General features: G+C 46.9%; 1 protein-coding gene across 4 annotated transcripts in view; it reads right to left on the reverse strand.

The window, feature by feature from the left end:
* The window catches only part of ABTB3 (ankyrin repeat and BTB domain containing 3), a 315,516-nt gene that overhangs the window by 86,035 nt on the left and 206,001 nt on the right, over positions 1-23,480 (reverse strand). The window lies entirely within an intron of this gene.

The raw sequence follows: 23,480 nt of genomic DNA on the forward strand, positions 1-23,480 counted from the left end.
AACTTAATGAGACAGAGTTGATGTGCAGGTGTAAGGGGTACAGTGAGATGCTTTGATATGTTCATATGATATGATCACTACAGCAGGGTTAGTTAATACCTCCCACACCTCACATAATTACCACTGCTTTTCTTTTCTTTCTGTCTTTCCGTCATTTTTTTTTTTTTTTTTTTTAGGGCTGTGCCTATGGCATAGAGGAGTTGCCAGGCTAGGGGTCAAATCAGAGCTATAGCTCCTGGTCCATGCCACAGCCACAGCAATGCAGGATCCGAGCCACGTCTGCAACCTACACCAGAGCTCATGAAAATGCTGGATCCCTGACCCACTGAGCATGGCCAAGGATCAAACCTGCATCCTTGTGGATACCAGTCAGATTTGTTTCTGCTGATCCACAACAGGAACTCCACCATCTCTCTTTTGTGGTGAGAACACTTTAAAATCTACTCTCTTAGCAACTTTCGAGTACATAGTCCCCATGCTATCTTTAGATTCTCAGAATTTATCCTTTTTATAACTGAAAGTTTTTACCTTTCAACCAACAGCTCCCCAATTACCCCAAGCCCAGCTCCTGGCAACCAGCATTCCATGCTCTTTAGATTCCACTCAAGCGAGCGCATACAGGATTTGTCTTTGATTAGCATAAGGCCTCAAGATCTATCCATATTGTTGCAAATGGCAGGATTTTCTTTCTTTTTCTCTTGGCTGAATAATATTCCATTAACAGATCAATTTCAAAATACCACATAGACTCTCCTCTTTCATCCAAAAGAAGAGGGCATAAAGGCGAGGCTGGGCATGGTCCAGAGGTTCCCCCATGTGTCCTTGGTGTCTTTGCCCCTGGGCTGTGGCTTCAAGAAAATGATATTCTAGTTCCCTTGTAATAAACCCCTTGAACTCACATGACCCCGCGTTTGGCAGTCTGACAGGATGGATTAAATTCATACTCCAGCCCTGATCAATCAGATCCCTGCTTTTCAAAACACAGACTTAAGACAGCTGATTCCCTGGGCCTCTACAGAATGACTCAGGCATTGAGTCAGAAGCATGTTTTGGAGCAGGCGCTGCCATAACTAGCCGTGTGACTCGTGTACCCTTGAGGCTTTGTGGGCTTCAAGTGTACTCGCTGGTAGAGCTAAGAGACCAGAGAAGCATACTTCTAGCTTAGGATAATAGTATCATATTTTGAAATAAAGAAAGAACAGACCTACTGCTAGGAAGTTGGGAGAACAAAGCCACAAAGGAAGCTTCCACTAGAACTTTCTGCTCTGATGGAAAGGGTCTGAATCTGTGCTGTCTGATGCAACAGCCACGAGCCACCAGGGTGACTGAACACTTGACATGTGGCTTGTGCGACTGAGGAGTTAAATTCTAACTTTATTCAGTGTTAATTAATTTTCCTGTCAATGGCCACATGCGGTTGGTGGCCACTCTCTCGGATGGCACAGAGCCAAGGGATGGCCCTCAGTCAGCGTCATTCCAGACAGCAGTCCTGGTGGATGGGGTAGTGGAAAAGGGCTACGGTAGATACCGGGCAACCTCATTTTTGACCCATTTTTTTCTTTCTCTTATCATCATCTACAACATCATCTTCATTATTAGGATTTGATAGCATCCACCATGTCTTGAGTGGTTACAATGTTCCAGGCTCTGTGCAAAGAGCTTAAACATATACTACTTCATTTAATTATAATAACAAACCTGGAAGGTAATTTTTTTTTGTCTTTTTAGGGAGGTACCCGTGGCATATGGAGGTTCCTGGGGCAGGGGTCAAATCGGAGCCAGCCACAGCCACAGCCACAGCCACAGCAACTTGGGATCTGAGCCATGTTGGTGACCTACACCACAGCTCATGACAATGCCGGATCCTTAACACACTGAGCAAGGCCGGAGATCGAACCCACATCCTTATGGGTACTAGGTGGCTTCGTTACCATCATGAGCCATGATGGGAACTCTGGAAGGTAATCATTTTTTATTTTTGGCCGCATCTGCGGCATGTGGAAGTTCTTCGGGCCAGGGATCAAACCTGTGACATGGCAGTGACAATGCCAGACCCTTAACTGCTTAGGCCACCAGGGAACTCCCAGAAGGTAATTATTTTTATCACCTGTACTTGCAGATGAGCAAACTGAGGCTTTTCAAGACTCAGTAACATATACCATACCACAGGTACTGGGGCAGAGCTGGGATCTGGTCCCAGGTCTACCAGGATCCAAAGTCCTGGTGCTTAGCCATTCTTAGATGGCTTCTCCAAGGACCAGTGTGGCACTGACCGAGTCATTGACAAGCTTCAGCTCCTCATCTGTGGAGGAGGAGACTGGGCTATACAAACTCTAAGATCCACTTAAGCAGGAAAGGGTCATGATTCCTATACCCCACCCCACCCCACCCCGGTGGCCACTTTTATATAAGGAATGCTACTGTTTACACATATGACCATGTGACCATGTGACTCCAAAAGTACCTGACTGCTCTGAGCACAGTTCAATGATTTCCCTCGATAGAACCCTAGACTTGGTTACAGGTCTTTGTTTGTTTGTTTGTTTTTGTTTTGTCTTTTTGCCATTTCTTAGGCCGCTCTCACGGGATATGGAGGTTCCCAGGCTAGGGGTTGAATCGGAGCTGTAGCCACTGGCCTACACCAGAGCCACAGCAACGAGGGATCTGAGCCACGTCTGCGACCTACACCACAGTTCACGGCAACGCCGGATCCTTACCCCAGTGAGCACAGCCAGGGATCAAACCTGCAACCTCATGGTTCCTAGTCAGATTCGTTAGCTACTGAGCCACCACGGGAACTCCCGGTTACATGTTGTTCTTAAGAGCCGCCCCAGGCAATCCGGATCAGAATGATCTAAGAGTATCAGCCCTGGACTGAACTTGCTGAAGTCAGAAAAGGTCCTTTTAAAATTAGACAGTGAGAGCTTTATTTATTTATTTATTTATTTATTTAATTTTTGTCTTTTTAGGGCTGTACCTGCAACACATGGAATTTCCCAGGCCAGGCGTTGAATGGGAGCTGCAGCTTCGCAGCCACAGCAACACAGGATCCGAGCCAGCGTCTGCAACCTACACCACAACTCACGGCAACGCTGGATCCTTAACTCATTGAGCGAGGCCATGGATACTAGTTGGGTTCTTTACTGCTGAGCCACGACAGGAACTCCCAGATGACGAGAGCTTTATAATGCATGTTTCTCTTTTTGCCTCCAAGGCCAGGAAACTCAAAGCTAAATTTTGTTCTCAATTGCTATAATAAACCTCAGGAGAGATTTTTCTGGTATAATGGTCTTCCTTAGTGTTAATGATATATACATATTTTTGTATTGTTACCCTTGTTTTGTGGTTCTGTTACATCTAACCCATACTGCGAATCTAGCTCAAATCTTTTCCAGAGTTAGATTAGTTATAAATGATGAGCGGATAAACATCATCTGTTCCAGACTGTGCCAAAGCCCCTAGATTAACTGGGATAATAACAGCAAAAAAGCGAATGTTGGAGTTCCCTTTGCGGCTCAGTGGTTAACAAACCCGACTAGGATTCATGAAGATGCGGGTTTGATCCCTGGCTTCGCTTAATGGATTAAGGGTCTGGCGTTGCTGTGAGCTGTGGTGTAGGTCACAGACGCAGCTTGGAACCTGTGTTGCTGTGGCTGTGGTGTAGGCTGGCATGCAGCTCTGATTTAAACCCCTAGCCTGGGATCCTCCTTATGCTGCAGGTGTGGCCTTAAAAAAGCAAACAAACAAACAAAAAAAAGTGAGAGAATGTCACTATGTAGAATGGGGGACGGGGTCCTTGGAATTGTAGGGAATGGAAATGGGATAGAATTCCTCCGTAAAAAGGAAGATGGAGAAAGGAAGGAAAGAAAACAGAGATCCCCAGAGAGCCTTACAAATCAAGGAAGAGGCTAGAGGAGGACGAGAGGCAGTTGTGGTGGCTACGCAAAACAACCATTTGGCCATTTAGCAGATTTATGGAATCTCCACGTGTGTGAGAAGAAAACACACGTGCAATTTACTCCTCAAACTAAATGCTACCAATTTTACATTCTGCTGACTCTGGACATGAGAGATAACAGAAACCAGGAGAGAAGCTTGTGATTTTACCGAAAGGAAAGCCCAGAGGGCTGTTTGTTAAGCTGGACTTTGGTGCCATCAAGGAAAGGATTCCTTGTCTAGGTTAATACTCCAGAGCCACCCTCTCTGTCTACACAAGCAAAATATTCAGGGCTGATGATCTGATGGGATGGAGAGGAGTCTGGGTGGGTCCCCCACCGCCTTCCCAGGACCTGTCCACTCCTCTCAAAAAGTTCTTGCAGCTTCTCTCTCCAAATCAGCTAGTGGAGGGGCTGAGGATGGGGGGCCAGCCCCAGGATAGGCAGAGTAATTACCAACCAGAGGAACCAAAGCAAATCTCATCCAGGGAGGATCCAGGGAGGATTCCCAGGAAGGGAATCACAGCAGGGTCAGGAGCAGCACTTCTCTGAGATGGAGGGATACGGGCTGGCAAGTGGGGTCAGCTGTGTGTGTGTGTGTGTGTGTGTGTGTGTGTGTGTGTCCAGATGTGTCTGGGGTGTGGGCATCCGCTCTGAGTGGAAGCTGGGTGCATGGTGAGTGGATAAGGCAAAGATGCCACCTAACCCTTAGATCCCTCTCTCACCTACAGACTGAGAGCACGTCCACTGGTCCTTCTTCACAGGGCTACCGAGAAGATGAAGTAACAGGTACGGAAGTACAATTATATGATTTACATTCAGGCATCTTAATGTATACCAGGCATCTAATACATCTAGTCTAAGTTGCTACCAACTTAAACATCGGATTAAGAAAATGAGAAAAGTCGTCCCACTAACCCAGACCTCATCTCCTCAGGGTCTTCCAGCCACAACTGTAGCAATGCCACAATATGCCTTCAGGGGGCGCTCCTGCACATATGCTTGGCACGCAGGCTGAGTTCTCAGGGCTTTTTTTTTCAGGGCTGCACCCACAGCATATAGAGGTTCCCAGGCTAGGGGTTGAATCAGAGCTACAGCTGCCGGCCTACATCACAGCAACAGCAATACGGGATCCTGGCCATGTCTATGTCCTACATCACAGCTTAAGGCAACGCTGGATCCTTAACCCACTGAGCGAGGCCAGGGATCGCACCTGCATCCTCTTAGATATTAGTCAGGTTTGTTACCACTGAGCCACAACAGGAAGTCCCTGCCCCGTCTTCTCCTATCAGCTCCTTACGCCTGTTCTCATTCTGCTTCCAGCTTTCCAGCTTCTCAGTCTTGCTGCCTTCTTCTTTGCTCATCCCTGGGGGCACTCCCAGCTGAAGCTTTACTTTATACACATCTGATTATACACATGGTCTTACACCTTCCAACCTTCTGGCTCCATTGCCCTTCTGCATCCTCTCAGGATAGAGATCTTCTTTCCCAGGCACAGCTCCTGCATTGGGCTTGCCTCAGTGCTGCCAGCAGGAACCAGGGCCACGCAATGAGTCAGACATGAATCACTCTTCTTCTGGAATAGCCAGGGGGCAGGCCCAAGTCATGGACACATCATCACAATGCTTGGGTGTTGACACCATTGCCCAAATCACTAGAATGGGGATCACTGGCATATTCATCGCGTTTCCCCCTCTGTGATACCAGTACAAGGAGTTCAAAGGAGTAGGTGCTAAATAAATGTTTGTCAAGTTAAACCGGTAGCTATTTCCAAGAGTGCAGGTTCTGGTGTCAGTCAGCTTTGAGTTTTAATCCTGGTGCTGCCAGTCAGCTGGGTCAGTGGCCAAATCTCAACAGGTCACATGGCCAGTGAGCTCCAGGGTCCAACCTGGAAGTGGGGAACAGGTGCCCTTCAGGCTTGCCTGGCACAAGAAGGTGCTCAGTAAATTACAACTGCTTTTGCACAGTGAAAGTTGCATCTGAATTCGAAATTGTACTGGTTGGTTCTAGAAGCCCCAAGGAACTAAAGAAGGAGTGGTGGTGGTAGGTCCAGGGAGCTGCCCTCCATAAATCACAGTAACTTACAAATCAGTAATTCAGGGAGCTGAGATCAGCTCCAGAGGGGTCTCAGCTCTTGGAGCTGGGATGGGAAGGAAGCCTCAAGGGCTGGTGGCTTGGTTGGACAGTCCCTTGGGAAAAGCATTAGAAGGAGATGAAAAATGTCACCTAGGCAGTTGGGCTAGATGGCTTTTTGGAGTCCCTCCCCAACACTATGCATTTAACTGATTGGCCACTGATATAAGAGTCGAGGATTGGACCAGTGCGTTATTTTCATACTAATTTCTTTTTTCTTTTTTGGACTGCACCCGCGGCATATGGAGCTTTCCAGGATAGGGGTTGAATCTGAGCTACAGCTGCTGGCCTAAGCCACAGCCACAGTAATGCCAGATGCGAGCCCCATCTGTGACCTACACCACAGCTCACAGCAACGCCGGATCCTTAACCCACTGAGCGAGGCCAGGGATCGAAACTGCAACCTCATGGTTCCTAGATGGATTCGTTTCCGCTGTGCCACGATGGGTACTCCTATTTCATAATAATTTCTTTTTTTTTTTTTTTTGCCCTTTCTAGGGCTACTTCCCAAGGCATATGGAGGTTCCCAGGCTAGGGGTCTAATCGGAGCTGTAGCCACCGGCTTATGCCACAGCTCATGGCAACATTGTGCCACGATGGGAACTCATAATAATTTTTTAATCCTAGTTTTTCTCTTTCATCCTTTCAATGAATGTACAAATGAATCCCGTGAATGTGCTTAGCTCAGATTCTGGTTTCTCACTTTACTACGGGTCACTGGAAGGTTTTTTAAAGACTAAGTAAAATGATAAAAATAGTTAAATGCAGTTTATTTTCAGTTGTGTTAAGGGTAAGACTCCACCTAAGAGTTAAGGTGAACCAGACTTGAGGAAAAACTATGTTAAAAGGGAGGTTCAGAGCCTTGGCCAAGTGCCCCAAATAAATCCCAGTGACCCTCAAAGATTTCAGACTCCAGAAAAGCCAGAAAGGACACATAAATGACGGGCTCGCATTAGGACCACATTCCTCTTGAGTTTAGATGTCCCCTGTACCCGATCCACCACCACGATGAAACTACTGCATGCGGGAGGGGCTGGCCAAGTGTCCAGACTTTTCCAACAATCTCCAAGGGTGCGCCAGTTCCAGAACCGGTGAACTCCCACACTAACGGGTTTTAAAGCTGCTGAATGAGACTATTCATAGGGCTTTTCCATTTGTAGATAATGAGGGCAGATGGGAGATTTTGCATGTTTCAACAATTGTATGCAGTCTATACAGCAAAATGAGACCCAATTCTTTTTTTTTGGGGGGGGGGGATCTTTTTAGGGCCACACCCACGGCATGTGGAAATTCCCAGGCTAAGGGTCGAATCAGAGCTGTAGCTGCCGGCCTACATCACAACCATAGAAACGCGGGATCCGAGCCGCATCTGCCACCTACACCACAGCTCACGGCAACGCCGGATCCTTAACCCACTGAGTAACCCACATGGCTTACTGGCTCACTTCCTTTATTTCTCTGTTCAAACTCTATTTCCTTAGAGAAACCTCCCCTGACCATTCTAGCTAACATAGCACCTCTCATCACTTGCACCTGGTTCAAATACCCAGCTTTATTTCTCTTTATGTCACTTACCTGTGCTGATATTTGAATATTTATGCATTTGTTCCTCATCTGTTTCCCCCCACACACACTGAATTTAAGCTCCATGAAGACAGGTATTTTGCCTGGCATAGAACAGGTGTGCTATAAATCTATTGAATGGATGAATAAATACAATGAGCACCTGCTATGTACCAGCTTCTACACTTGGTGATACTGCAGGGATCCCAGCCCTCTATAAATTCATGAGCTAATGCGAAAAACATGAGAAAAGGAGCTTATTTGAAAAGCCTTCCGATAAAGGAAGGTACACAGTCTTATGGAAGGATGCCTCAGAATCATCTGGAGCTGAAAAGGGTAACCGTATGTTAAGATATGCCATCCTGAGCCTGGAAGGCGGAGAGAGAAGGGCTCAGAAGAAGAATCCAGGCAGAGAAATCCGACGAGGAAATGCAGAGCAAGCTCGGGACTCTGTGGGGATTGGAGGAGCTAAAGGGATAAACGGATGGGAGCCACTGTGCAGGTGAACCTGGGAGATGAGAAATGCATCATTTCCCATTGCCCATGCAAGGCAGGGCCATTCATGGGGCAGGCCAGCCCATCCCTTAACTGGTTCCCTATTTACCAGCTATCTCTTTGGAGCAAGGGTCCATGCTGAGTTTTGTGGAAGGTGCAAGGATTTAAAACCTGGACCCTGGTGTTCAACCCAGCAAGGGAGCTCGGGCCACACATCCCCAGTTTCCCAGGGCAGACTGCCATGTCTGTTTGTCCTTAATTATCCTTGCAAACTAGTTAGATCGTGACTTCTGATTGGTGGATTGGAGCATGAAGTGGCCGTGAAGGAAGGCAGGGCGGACAGCCACGATGCAAGGCTGACCACGGGAAGTGCCTTGTGGGATGTTTCTGTAAAGGGCTCTGGGGTCTGAAGAGAGACAGGGGCTCTGGGGGAGGATTCTGGAAGCAGTGGAATCTGCACTCAGTCAGAGTCGGTGGTCCTTGGTTTTGCCTATTTAGGGTTTCTTTCTCCCAGCCCCCCAAAATGTTCCTTCCATACCCTCTTGCCATAAGGGACTGAGGAACAGCCTCTGAGGGGTGGGGTTCTGTGTAAGGAACTTGTAGAGAGCAGTGTGACAAAGGGCCGCCAGCAGGGCTAGATTCAACCTTGGCGTTTGAACTTTCCAGTGAGAACAATGCCTGGGAAAAGATGCACCTTCTTTTGCCAGCACACCCCTGCCTAAACCTGGGCAGGCCTGAACCTGATCTGCTACATCTTGACAGAATTCCTCATGCCAATTTGGAAGAACTGAGAACGCTTTCCTGGGCAATGTCTCTTATCCACAGGGAAAACCTAAAAACAGAGCAAACCCTTCAAATCGAGAATTATAAACAAATACGACCTTCAAACAAACAAACGATTCCTGGAATCGTGACTTCCTCAGCTCTTGCAATGAACTCGGTACACAGTACCAGCTCAAAACTTGCTTTCTGAGGATGCCAGAATAGTCTTCTCTATTCTAGAAGCGATGCGGGAAGGAGGGGGGAAGGGGATTTCCAGGGATCCCTAGAGCAGCCTTTCTCTTTTTTTCTTTTTTCTTTTTTTTTGCTTTTTAGGGCCCCACCCGCAGCATATGGAGGTTCCCAGGCTAGGGGTCAAATCAGAGCTGTAGCCACCGGCCTACGCCACAGCCACAGCCACGCCAGATCCTTAACCTGCTGAGCAAGACCAGGGATCGCACCTGCATCCTCATGGATGCCAGTCCGATTCCTTAACCGCTGAGCCACGTCGGGAACTCCAAGAGCAGTCTTTCAATTTGACCCCTCACTGCACAGCTTGGGGCAAATCTCACAGCTTTTCTCAAGTCAGTCTCTTAAGTTGTAAAAAGCAACCCTGACTGGTCTTCCTACTTCCAGAATCCAGGGAGACTGCACGTGTAGAAGGCCCCCAGGAAACTGTGAAGCGCTCACTCCAGGAGATTCTGATCCTGATTGCAGCGGAAAACCCTGCAGGCTGGGTGGTGCCACTCCTGATGTTTCCCACAAGGCCTTTCTTCCTAGAAAAAGCAGCAGCACAGGATCCGGCTGGGGAAGCCCATGTCCCAAGGCTCTCCTTCTTTTGCAATTTCTTCCTCACATGGGCCATCAGAGGCCTCATCAATTAACCCCTCTGTTGCTCTGCTCCAGACAGACTACTCTTTTGATTATCCCTTTCCTCTGCTTTGGTGTTTTAGTCATGCCACTGTGGGCAGTTTTAAAAGAACAGCAATTCACACCCTGGAAACAACCCAAATGACCAGCAAACTGGGAACCATTAGGCAAATTATGGCGCCTTCACAAGATGGAATATTTTGCAGTCATTAAAAATGATGTTTATGAATGTTGTGCAGTCATGCCAGGATAATGCTTATGGCACTCCAGTAAGCGAAATAAAAAAAGATATATATACACAGGACAACTATTTTAAAAAGCCCAATTTGTCTTTAAAAAGAAAGATAAGAAAATATACTGAATAATCATGTTGGCTACCTCTGGGTAGTGGAATTGTAGATAATTTTAATTTTCTTTCTTACATTTTTCTGTATTTTCTAAAATTAAAAAAAAAAATGAGCATAGGAAGTTCCTGTGTGGTGTCGTGGGTTAAGGATCTGGCATCACTGCAGCTGTGGCGCAGGTCACAAGTGAGGCATGGGTTCGATCCCTGGCCCAGGAACTTCCACATGCTGCAGGTGCGGCCCCCCCCCCCCCCCGCAAAATGAGTGTATATACCTTTTCAGTAAAAAGATATGATCACATAAAAATGTGTAGTTATGGCACCTGTTTGTAGTTGTAAACATAGCAGTCCATGAGGACAGCAAAATGGATGAAGGGAAGAATGTGATTAAATCAGTGAAACTAGGGAACTGTGGACTGGGACACATGGAGACAGGTGCAGGCTTCGTCTGGGAAGTCAGACTTTGAGGAATGAAAAGGCAGCCCCGATGCTGTGTGGCTCAGGGCAAATGACCAGATTTACTGCCTGGGTTATTTTCCATAACTTGTGAACCCTAGCTATGTGCTGGCAGCTGTCAATATCACTATTTCTGAAAGGCTAAGAAAAGAGGACAAATCTGACACAGGGGCAGATGGTGTGAAAGCAGGCTGGACCCAGAGAATGTTCTTCCTCTCTCTCTCTCTCTCTCTCTCTCTCTCTCTCTCTCTCTCTCTCTCTCTGTCTGCCTTTCTTTCTCTCTCTCCCTCCGCAGGACTTTTGGCTCCCAGCACTCGGGCCACCCCCAGCCCTTGTCGTCCAGGGCCAGCTTTCAGTTTGCACTAGGCAGCTTCAAGGGCTAATTTTTGCCAATATTCTTTAAACATGTTTTTCCCGTTCAGGACATTCACATGCAGAGCTGGAGGCCCCCGACACAGGGCAGGCAAAGGCCTGCCAGTTCTAAGCAGATGAGAAAGAACCAAAAAATCCAAGGAGGCTGATGTAACTTTCAGGACCATCTAGCAAAGAAAGGAGGCCACTGCTGCTGTCTCTCCCCAGAGGACAAAGAGGGGGCACTCTGTCAAGCCAGGCACTTGTCACCTCTCTTGGGACCTTTGCAGGAACCTGCCAACTGGTCGCTACGTCACCCCTGCTCCGTCCTCCTGCTGCCATGCCCTCAGATTGATCTTTAGATCCCTGGGCACTCTGTGCCAGGCCTGGCTAGCTGCCAGAGAGACCAAGAGATGATCAAAGCCCAAGGCCTGCCAGCGAGGAGCTCAGAGCCTGGCAGCGAACACAGACATTTGGAAGCAAATGATGCCAGAGCGATGATCAGGGCCACACAGGATGGGTCAAGAGGACACAGGCTCTGGAATCACAGTGCTTGGGCTCAGCCTCTGGCCCAGCCACAGACTAGCTTAGCTGTGTGACCTTGGCTCTGTCCTTGGACTTCTCTAAGCCTCATTCTCCTCATATGTAAAATGGGCATAGAACAGTATCTCAGAGGGTGACTGGGACATTTAAGTGGGGGAACCTGCATAGCTCATCACAGGGGCTGGCTCACGCTGGCACTCAAGGGTTGTTCTGCTTATTCACAGAGGCCTTCACGGGGGCTGTGGGCAGGGGGTGAAAAGCTTCCACAGAAGTGAGGATCCAGCTGAGTCTTGGAAGCATTTGCATTTTGCTCACGCTTCTCGCTTTGTCCAAACCTCTACCCTAATCCCACTGCTGAAGGAACAGAGGCCCGTCACCACCTGCAGGAGGTAGTTTTCTCCTATAGATTTTCAACTCAGAGAGCATTTTCTAAATCCTTGACTGTGGGGGAGGCCCAGCACCACCTAACTCCTAGGGGCTTGAGGCAGACAGGACCCTCTGCGGGGCCAGCCGCCCAGCGGCTGCTGCTGGATGGCAGGACACGGCGGCCAGAGGGGTAGGGCGGACATGTGGGGCAGCAGCTTTTCACCGACCCGTGGAGAAGTATGTCAGCAGTGTAACAACTGGCGAAACATCTGCACTTCTGCAAACCAGCTGAAGCTCAGCCTGGCAGCTCATCTAACACAGCTGGTCTACGGTACCTGCTTCCCTCAGAGCCTTTGCCTGCAGCTTCTCCTACCTAGAACACCTGACCTTAGCCATCTTTTTTTTTTTTTTGGCCAAGCCCATGGCATGTGGAAGTTCTGGGCCAGGGATCGAACCCGTGCCACAGCAGTAGCATTGCTGGATCCTGAACTGCTAGGCCACCAGGGAACTCTAAGACCTCATCCATCCCTCAAAGTCTGACTCAAACTCTGCCTTCCCTAAGTCCCCTCAGCAATTTATCTGTACCTCCCTTCTGACTTCTGGCACTTTCCTTCTTTGATGATAAATAAGCTGCTCAGGGCAGGAGTTCTGAGAGGTCCCCATCCCCCCAGCCCTCCAGCAAGGGGCCACTGCTGAGCCCTGTGAACTTGGGCGGGTTGTTGATCCTCTCTGCCTCACTTTCCCCATCTATAACCCGGGGGTGACAGTAACCATACCTCCCTCTCAGTGTCACTATGAGGCATACATGAGTTAATTCATGTAAAGTGAATTTACTGGTGCCCGGCCCACATAAGGATCTGATGAACAGGAGCTCTTATCGTTATTATGCTTAGAACAGGCCCTTGAGGCTTGTGCAAAGAACAAATGAAGCATGAACAACTGCATAAAAAGTCCAAGAGTAAATAAAACAAGTAATTAACAATATCAAGAAGTACCATAAAAACTGAAAAGCTCAAGTAGCACTGAAGTAATTTTTTTTTTTTTTTTAATAACCGCACCTGCAATATATGGAAGTTCCCAGGCTAGGGGTCCAATTGGAGCTGCAGCTGCAGGCCTACGCCACAGCCACAGCAATCCGAGCTGCATCCACAATCTACACCCGTTTGCAGTAACGCTGGATCCTTAGCCCTGAGTTTGAGACGAGGGATCAAACCCGCATTCTCACGGGCACTATCTTGAGCTCTTAACTTGCTGAGCCACAATGGGAACTCCACTGATAACGATTTAAGAGGTAGGGAGTTCCCATCGTGGCTCAGTGGAAACGATTCTGACTAGCATCCATGAGGATGCAGGTTTGATCCTTGCTCGGTGGGTTGGGGATCTGGCGTAGCCTTGAGCTGTGGTGTAGGTCTCAGATGCGGCTCGGATCTGGCATTGCTGTGGCTGTGGTGTAGGCCGGTAGCTACAGCTCCGATTCAACCCCTAGCCTGGGAACCTCCATGTGCCTCGGGTGCGGCCCTAAAAAGACTTAAAAAAAGAAAAAAGATTTAAGAGGTAGGTTCTATATCTACATAAGCAGCAATTTCAGGAGGTTAACATGTTTCTGAAGGTTTTAAATGGTTATCTCATCAGATGAAGTGATTTGATTCTCATGATACTATTTATATTCATGATACTTATTAAGGCCTAGTCCAGGGAAAATACTAGAAGGAAAAGGGAAGAGGTGGAGGAACCCTATTAAAACAGGAATGTCCCTCCAGGGGGATTTTCAGCCTTTTATCCTTTGCAGGGTCTCCTGTGCCCACCCTCTTACGGCCAACAGCTTTCTCATCCCTGTGGCACGGCACCCGGTTGACAGAGTAAACGCTGGACCGAGCCTCCTATCTTTGCATCCAAGCTCTTCCCCCCACTAGCTGTGTGACCCAGGCAAGTCACACAACCTCTCTGAGCCTGAAGAGCCTCAGAAGAAGAGAGAGAGAGCAATAGTATAAGATGGTGCTACTACACTCGTAGGATTCTTCTGAGGACCCAGTGGCTAATGCACTTATTAAGACCTGGCGTGTCATAAATACTTGGTACAATTTGGTGGTGGTGATAATGATGACGATGGCTACTTTAAAAAAGCAGAACTCAGCTCTAAGAGAATCAAAACACGGAAAAAGGAAAAATGCTTCAGCAGGTGATCTGGTCCCCCGTCTCCACACTTCGTACGTTACTGCTTCGGGAGTGCTGATTACCGTGGACTCTTCTTCCTAAGAAGGAGACACTGCCTGCATCGCGTCTCTGTCCAGTGACATCTGACGGAAGTTGCCCTGATGTTAGAAAACGCCTCACCCTACAGTATCCAACAGAGGAACCACTAGCTGCATCTTAGCCATGGAGCATTTGCAAAGGCGCCAGCTGTACTCAGGAAGTGAAGCTCTGGCTTCATTTCATTTAAATTCATTTAAATTTCAACAGCTTCCCGTGGCTGGTGGTTCCTGTACTGGACCAGGCAAAGGTAGTTCCTTTGTCTTTGTGTCACGGAGGAAAGGTTTTCCTTTCTTTTCCCATAAAATAAAGAGAAGTTGGTGTCAGACAAGACCAGACTGCTGTGACAGCCAGGTAACGGGGATTCAGAAAAGACCCGGATGTTGAAATGACCAGGTGTAGTGCACACATGTAATCACATGAACCTTGCCTGTTGGGAGAGGGGGTTGTTTTTCAAACTTGAGCCCCTGAGCTTGTTACATGTGGTTGGGAGCAACTGCTCCCCCCTTGGCTGGGTGCTGGGGTGGTGGGGGTGGGGGGGGTGGGGGGGGTGGGGGGTGGGGGAGACCTCCCGGGCAACCGAGTGTTAGTTGTTTGACAAGCCCTTGGAGCTGGAGGTGTTTCACAGCCCTGGCGCTGGTGTGGTTTAGGACCTGCCCTGATGCCTCTCCCTAGGGAGCACACCTGTCAAATCTTGCCTCACCTTTCTCCTGCATGCTTGTGGCTAATTTGCTAACCCTGAGCCTCTTTAGAGGCGCCGGCCACCTTGTTAGGTGGAAGATGATCATTATCTTTGGAGGCTCAGCGCTTCCCCTTTGCCGCGGCTGCAAAGCCTGAGAGTTCTGCAGGCTGCCCGCAACTGACCTCTGGAATCTCTTCATTTCAGCGGATTGCGGAGGGATCCAGCATCTTACGGGGTAAGGGCATGGAGGCCCTGCAAGGCTCGACCCAGACCCCAAAGCCTCGGAAACATGTATTAGGCGCCTGTCATGTGCTTAAGGTCTCCCAGAGAGACAAACATCACCAAAAAGGCTTGTTTCTCGCCCTTAGGTAAATTAAAATGGGGGTTGGGGAAATGAATGACAAACACCCCCAAACGACAACATCTTGTTATTCACAGTGGGCTCGGTGGACCAGCAGCTTCAGCACCACCTGGGACCTTGTTAGAAACGAAGCATTTCAGGCCCCACCCCAGACCAAAGGAATAGGATGTGCATTTTAATGAGATCCCAGGGGATTCAAATGCACTTTAACACTTGAGAAGCCCTGCTGTAGTATGCATCTAGGTTATAAGCACCATGACAATGAGATTAATAATGGCCATTATCTATAAGGAGCCTGACAGGTGCTGCATTTTAAGTGCCTCCTACCTATTCACAGATACTAGCTTCACAACAGCCCTCTGAAGCAGCTTCTAGGACAGCTCCCATTTTTCAGATAAGAAAACTGAGGCTCAGAGTGGTTAAGAAACTTCTTCAAGGTCACAGAGCTCATACGTGTTAGAAACAGGATATTAACTCAGGCATTCTGGCCTCAGAATAAACATATCCAGAGATATAACTAATGTGCCATGAAGGTCCTTAGCATGACCTAAAAAACTTCCAAATAGCAATTTTCCCACTAGCAGCAACTAGACTTAATCATCTCATCTGTAGGTGAAAGCATTTCTGCCCCACAGGCTGAGTAGAAGGGTTAAATTCAACTCTAGGTAAAGTAGCGGACATGGCGCATGGCACACAGCAGGTGCTTATCCAGCGTTCATTACCGTCCTTTAGGCATCGTTATGCCTCTGTCAGGGGAGGGCTCCTGAGGTGTCAGACACAGTTCTGGTCTCCTCACCTCCCTTCTCAGAATCACTTCTAGCTCCTCACTGCTTGTAGCTAAAGCCCTGACACTCTGGCAGGTCTCGCCACTGTCTTCGCCGTCTAATTTGTTGCTGCATCCAATACCTCTTCATAACAAGGTCCCTCTTTCTGTTCTCTCATCTTCCTGCCCCCACGGTATGCACTCTGTTCCCTTAGCGTCTAGCTTCCTTTCCTCGAGCCAGCTAGCATTTATTTGATGTTTTTGATACTCCCAGACCTGCCCAAATGTGCAGCTTGCTCAACTTTACTGTACCTTGGTTTCCTTATCTGTGAAATGGGGAGAGGGGAGGCTAGCTCCTGCCTCATGGGTTACTGTGAATACTGAATCAGTCAATACACATAAAGTATGTAGAGTGGGACCTGCCACATGCTAAGTGTGGATCCAAATCTCTTATAATATCGAAGAAGAGATCAAACTGGCTTAAGGAAGAAAATAATAATCCCTGCCATTCATGGATCACCTGCTGGCAGTGACTATGTGTGGCACTTAGGTAAGTTAGTTCATTAGTCATCAAAAGAGCTCCACGAAGTAGGAATAATTATTTTTTGTGTACAGCTAAGGAAACTGAGGCCTGGAGCATGTGGGCAGAAGAGCCAGTGCCAATCTGGGGGCTGCTGGAGTTGACACTGGCAACACGGCTCTTTGGAGCCAGAACACATAGGTTTCGGAATCAGTTCTGCAAACATTTATTGAGCACTTACTATATACTAGCCATCGAGCAAGGCTCTGGACGTTCAGTGCAGATTGAGGTGGTAGGGAAGGGTTCTTGGAGGATGTGATGCCTAAAATGAGTCTCGAGGGATGAACTGATGGGCGTCATGAGATGCTGAAGCAGAGGGGAGGCGGTGGTCCAGGAAGAGGGCAAAGCATGTGCCAAGGCACTGAGGCACTGCCTTGTAAATCTACTGAAAATGTGCTTATGACTCCAGTCAAGTCTATTCATCCCTTCAGGTCTCAGTTTTATCACCTTCAACATGAAGCATGTTTGACATGCCTGTTCCCAGCTCTCCCTTGCCTTTTTTTAAAAAAATTGAAAGGTTTAATTTTTTTGCCACTGCTGCCCATGGCATGATGCAGAATCTCAGTTCCCAGACCAGGGATTGAAGCCAGGCTGTAGGAGTGAAATCGCCAAGTCCTGACCATTAGACCACCAGGGAACTCCCTCTCTTGACTTTAAATTCTGTGACTACTGATGGAACAGTCCATAGAACAATCATGCTTTTGAAGGCCATTCGATGAAATAAATCAGCAAAACTGCATGCGCTATAGGGTCCTTATTTTGTGAAGCAACCAAAAAACTTTTGAATATACACAGAAAACTAAGATTGGAAGGAAATATCCCATATGGTCTCAGGGCTTATTCCTGGATGTGGAGACTATGGGTGATTAAAAGTTTATTGTTTTCGAGTACTTACCATATTTTATTTAATAAGTGTATTAGTTTTATATCCTGTAAACATTCATGTAGATTATAAAACGATTCTAGAGGTTAGGGATGAGGTTTCCCAATATTATTACTTCTTTAAACCATAGCCTATCCACAGTGAAATAAGGACAGGCTGCATGTATTGCATATGGAGGTTCCCAGGCCAGGGGTTGAATTGGACCTGCAGCTGCTGCCTATGCCACAGCCACAGCAATGCCAGATCGGAGCTGCATCTGTGACCTACACCACAGCTCACGGCAACACTTAACCCATTGAGTGGGGCCAGGGATCAAACCCCTGTCCTTACAGATACCAGTCAGGTTAGTTTCCACTGAGCCACAATGGGTACTCCCTACACTGATATTTTTTTATTCAATTCTACTTAATTTTTTAAAAATGCAGGTTACACCCCATAGCATCTAGAGTTAGCTACTTTTTCAAGAAAAGGGCTAAATAGTATTTTCGGCCTTGTGGGCCACTTGGTCTCTGTAACAACTAACCACAAGTGCAAAAGCAGCCATAAATAATATGTAAACAAGTGGGTATGCTGCGTTCCAATATAACTTTATCAAAACAGGCAGTGGGCCAGGCTTGGCCTATGGGTATAGTTGGCCAATCTCTACATTGCATTGATTTAATGGCCCATTAATGGGCTGTAACCTACCGTTTGAAAAATACTGGGATTAGAGTTGCTTTCATCCTGGCCAGATGAAATAAATTGTAGCAATGCTCATGTCACAAATAGATCATGCTTTAAAATTTTGTTTCTTAAGTTAATTATTTAGACTTCAAGATGCATTTTTTTTTTTCATTAGAACCATGTATATAATGGTTGGAATTCCAGGCTAGCCCACAAAAGCCCACATGGCCCTGCAGAAAACAGGTCTAATGTGTGGTTCTCCCACTCTGACATGTTCCCATTCATCCACTGACTCCGAATTTCTCTGGGACCCACTAGCACTGGATGGACATTTGAGGGGACTTTTGTGCCCGATGTGACCACCACCCTTAGGAAGAGGAGAAAGTAGCAATTCTTTCTGGGGGAAAAGGCATTCATCCCAGCTTAGGATGCTAGGAACAAACAGCCCTCCTGTCTCCTCCTTCTTGTTGTTGAGGTTCCTAGTGTGTCAACCCAAGGAGTCCTCATGTTGGGGAGTATTAACTGTGGCGTGGATGCCAATCAGTTATGAGCTGTGTGGCTCATATTGGTCAAAAGTGCTGAACTGTGCAAATGATTCACTTGCGTGTTATTTACAAAAAACAAACAAACAAAACAAAACAAGAAAAGTCGTGTAGGCGAGTATAGTGGGCATTGGTCAACTTAACTTTTTTTGGATGCCCATAGCCACTGATGACCCTAGTGTGATGACCTCTGTGGAGAATTTCCTATATTATTAGCCCATGGTTCAACAAGGTGTAGAAATTCACCTTCCCAGACACCCAGCCTCCACTGATTTGGAAGCAAGTGGTGTGACATAAGTGGACCATGACAGGGGTGGTGGCAGATACATTCTGCTTTAAGGAATAATGGTGACAGAGGTCCTGCTGGGAGTGTTCAGTGCCCAGCATCAGTAGCGTGAGTTCCAGTGTCTGTGGCTGTGAGGTCTTGGCCAGAGCAGCCCTGGGATGCAACCTGGGCACTGTGCCACATTGTATGGCTTTGAAGCCTGTTTTTCTAGCTTCAATATCTGCGGGAAATCTTAAGTGCTACTAAACATTTAGACACATGGGACTCTCCTAGGCTACACTTGCCCTGCAGGACATCATCAGATGCTTCTTTTGGTGGCACCCAGTTGTCCTGGAGTTATCTTCTGCCCAACTCAGGTGCAAGGAGATGAGGTTCATTTGGGTGGTTATGGGGACTGCCCTGCTTTATAAACCCCAATGTCTCTTGTAAAAACGCCATAGAAACAGGTTCTCTGCAAGGGATACTGCCAATGAGTTCAAGGAAGCCCAAAGCTCTGGATATTTACCCAGTGTTTACACTATTACAAGGCCAGATCTAATTTACCAATATGGGGTCATTTTGATCATAAGCAATGTTGCTTAGTAACACAGTTGATGTTGCAATTTTTATCAGGTTTCCAGGGGAACAGAGCCAGAGAATTAACCCAAGGTCAAATTCTCATGTAGTGGGGAGAAGGATTTGTTAACCCTCTGCCTATACGGGGCCTGCCAGAGGCTTTCTTTCTGCTTTAAGCGAGCTCAAATTTTGCAACTAACCATTCCTCCTGGTAGTGTGCTGTAGGTATCAAGGATCCCTCTGCTCATTTGGGCTCTGATATACATTCCTTCGCAGGAAAGAATAGGGAAAAGTTATAACTAGAATGCCAGAAATTTTGCATTAACTCTGGGTATGTCCACTGGAGTGTGCTAATATTTGGATATCACTTGTCACGTATTGATGGGCTGGGGTGAGATTTAGTAGGGTTTTTTGGGGGAAGATGTATTTGGGGACCATTAGCTTCTAACGTCTGTTATAGTTGCTTCATTAACTCTATTTCCTCAAGTGTAAATTCTTCTGTTTGTTAAGACTGTTCTGTTTCTCGCATTTAGTTGTCCTCGTCTCGTTGGGGATTGGGGATTGTATACTCATGTCTGTAGCTGAGATTTCCCTGGTAGGCACTTGGCCGCCTCTATTTGCACAGCTCTGCTTACGAAAGGGACAATAGCTGCCACTGCCCAGGTGTAAATTCTGGCTTGTTTTCCATGAGACTCTGGGAGGACAGAACTACCTAATGGTCTAGTCTTCTAGGTGAATCTGATTACTGTTTCTCTCAGGCACGACCAGTGACTCCAGGCAACAAAATAGTCCTATTTATCCTATTCTTTGAAAATGTTGTGCTAACAAACACTGAAATCATTCACAGCCAAACACATCTAGGAAAAATCACCAATATTTCTAGTAATGACATAGGGCAGGAAAATCTTGTCATAGATTTAAGATAATTCTATTAAAAAGCAATAGCCTTACGTGGCCCCTGCTCTTAAAATGAAGGCTTTACATTTATCATTACTATTTGGGAAATAAATAGAGCCTAATCATAATCTTACAAAATTTATCAGAGGTGGTTTTTTTTTTTTTTTAGTATCTGGGGGACCTGAAAGATTTCAGAAGCTCAAAAATTAGTAGCCAAAGTTCTGGAACAACTTAAACTACAGAAATTTCATACTGGCACTGAGCTTCTTCAAAAACCCCACAATGAAAAATGAAGCTATCCAAAACAAATGTAGCAGCTGGAAAGCTGTGCCCACATGAAAGAGTGAAATGGTTCTACGGAGGCCTCGTTCCAAATATTCCAGCCAAGAAAGGCTCTTCTGACAAGCAGGGATGGTTTGAGGTACAAAACAACCCGTGTTTCAGTCAACAAATATGTCCCAGGCTTTTTGCTTGGCTTGGACAAAAGTACATAATCCTGAGCGCCTGTTCCCGAAGAACTTGCAGTCTATGGAAAACCTCCTAAGTACCTCGGCCTTGCTTGACTTTGCCAGCACAGAGATACAGAGTGGAGGAAATGCTGTTTGATTTAGGGGAGAATAGGGGACAGACAGAGAGAGAGAAAACAGGTCCAAATTAAAATCCTACTTCCCACCGGAAATGTTTTGTTTGTAAATTTGGGTTCCAAGCTGCTGTGAACACTTGACTGAAAACAGAGCCCTGGCTCCTCTGAAGCCCTTTTGTGTGCTTTCAGATGCTAATAATCACCAACACCTGTTCTATCACAGAAGGGAAAGAAAGAGCTTTTCATCTAGAAGGAATCACACTCGCAAGCTTCAGGGACAAAGATAATAGCATTTTAGATGCAAACAAAGAAAAAGAAAAAGAAGCAGCTACTTTTTGGGAGATAAGGGGAGCTCCCTTTGTGCCAGCTATGGCACTGGATGTCTACAATTGCTTACACCCAATCCCAGATGGCTGGTCTTGTTTTCATTTTACAGTTGAAGAGTTTCAACGGGTGAAATGACTTGTTCAAGGTCTCAGAACCAGAAACAGCAGAGCCGGGATACAGCCCAAAGTTTGATCTGACTCCCAAATCTGTACTCTTTCCAGAGGACCAAAATGATCAGAATTCAAAAAAAAAAAAAAAAAAAAAAAAAAAAAGCCAATTTCTTTCTGTTTTATGTTGTCTCCTGAAAATTCAATCAAGAAGGCATGAAAAGACTGAGATAATGGACTCCTGACAAATTCTGGGACACGTTCTTTTACTCTCTTCTCCTTTGTGGCTCATGCCTCTTTAAAACTTATCTCAGAAGGTTTGGAATCCTTAGACGGTCTCCTTAGACTTACAGCCACTTCAATGACACTCTGAATTCTGAAATCGATTCCAGAAGGGAAGATGGAAACTGCATAGCAGAAAATGTAATGGGAAGCATGCAACTGTGTTGAGTGGGGGTCAGGGAGTGTGTCATAGGATGAGATTTGTATTTTAGACGTTTCAGTCTAGTGGCCATGAGGATGGAGCTGCTCAGAGAATATTAAGCCTTATATCTAAGGAGGCCATTTAGGAATCAAATGCAGTAATGGCAGTAAGAGGGAGTGAGGGCTTGAACCATGCAGAGGCAGTGATCTGGGGAGGAAAGCATAGAGAAATGGGGGATGCACAGACGGCGAATCAGTGAGATCTGCTGACTGAGCAGCTGGCTGCAGGAAAGAGGGAGGGAGAAGAAGGAGTGTGGGGGGAGTCCCAGTTTTCTGGGTTGACGGTGATGCCATTCTTGGAGGCTGGAGAGAAAGGAGGAACTGCCGATTTGGGGAGAAAGATGCTGGCTTTCGTTTCGAGGTGGTTGTGAGCACGCCCGATGGAAAGGGTTCATAGGCAGCTGGATCAATGGATCTGTCCACGCTTTCATTCTACACTTTTTTTTTTTTTTTTTTTTTTTTTACTTGGCTGCACCCCTGGCACATGAAGGTCCTGGGCCAGGGATCAAATCTGAGCTGCAGCTGGGAACTATACCACAGCTGTGGCAATGCTAGATCCTTAACCCGCGGTGCCGCAGTGGGAACGCCTCATTTTACAAATATTTATTGCCTTTGTGATAAAGACCAGATGTTGAGCATGGCATTAGGTGTGAAGTGATAACCAAAGGGATGTGTTCTGTGCCTTCACAAAGCTCACAGGCAATAGATAGACGTGTGTGTGTGATGGAGAGGGGGTCAGCTATGTAGAGGCAAGCATTGAAGAGTATATGAAGAACGTGAGTCAGAGAAACTGCCCTGTTGTACAGGCTATGGGGATGGAGTGGGGGCTGAAGAACCAGGTATCTTTAAAGGCCCAGGCCAATGGTTTCCGTCCTGTCAGCCATCACGATTCTTACGCACAGAAAGCGAAGTTTTGGTGTGTCTGACTGAGGTGGTTTTCTGCCCAGGGACCACGGGCATGTTGCCACCTCTCCACTTTGGGCATGTCTGGCACATGAAAATATAGGCACAGGGTGCCCACAGATTTGGCCTGGAGAGCAGATGATGTCATCCTCTGATTAAGTTAGTTCCAGACTGGAATGAAATATTGATGCTCACTTGGGATTCTTGGGGGAAAAAAAAAGAGGCAACTTCTGTCTCACCCACGCTCCATCCTCTTAACTGAAAGCCAAGAGACATGGTTTAGGAGCCCAATTAAGCTCAATCCATCCTGGCAGAAACATGGCCTCGAATGAGCATTTCAAAACCACTTGGAACCATTGAACAGAGAAAAGAAAAGGGCACTGAGCCCAAACTGGGAGTTGTTCAGCTGTGTGTGGATAAGATCTACAACAACAGTAACACGAGGGGACACTTATTGAGCACTTACTGCATGCAGGACACGGTTCAATGTGTTCGATCTTCAAACAGCCCTAACGAAGGATGTATTCTTAGTAGCCCTGTTTTGTGGTTGAAGAAACTGAGGCCCAGAGAGGTTAAAGGCACTATCCCAAGACACCCTGGCTTTCAACTGGAAGAGCCTGGATTTGAACCCAGCAGTCTGGATCACAGAGCCTGCTCTTTTAACTGCTCTTGATAAACAGGGTCACTTCTGCAGTAGTTAAATGGGAGGAAGGGCCTGAATGGTGACACACTGGGAATCTTGGGGTTTTCCAGGTAGGAGGGGAGCCTGGCAACCACTTAGTGCAGCTGCTGGTTGACAGA

This window comes from Sus scrofa, chromosome 5, assembly GCF_054392235.1.
Source record: "Sus scrofa isolate SSC_HxYL_T2T_F1_AM1 chromosome 5, Sscrofa_HxYL_maternal_Yorkshire_Landrace_v2.0, whole genome shotgun sequence".
Lineage (NCBI taxonomy): Eukaryota > Metazoa > Chordata > Mammalia > Artiodactyla > Suidae > Sus > Sus scrofa.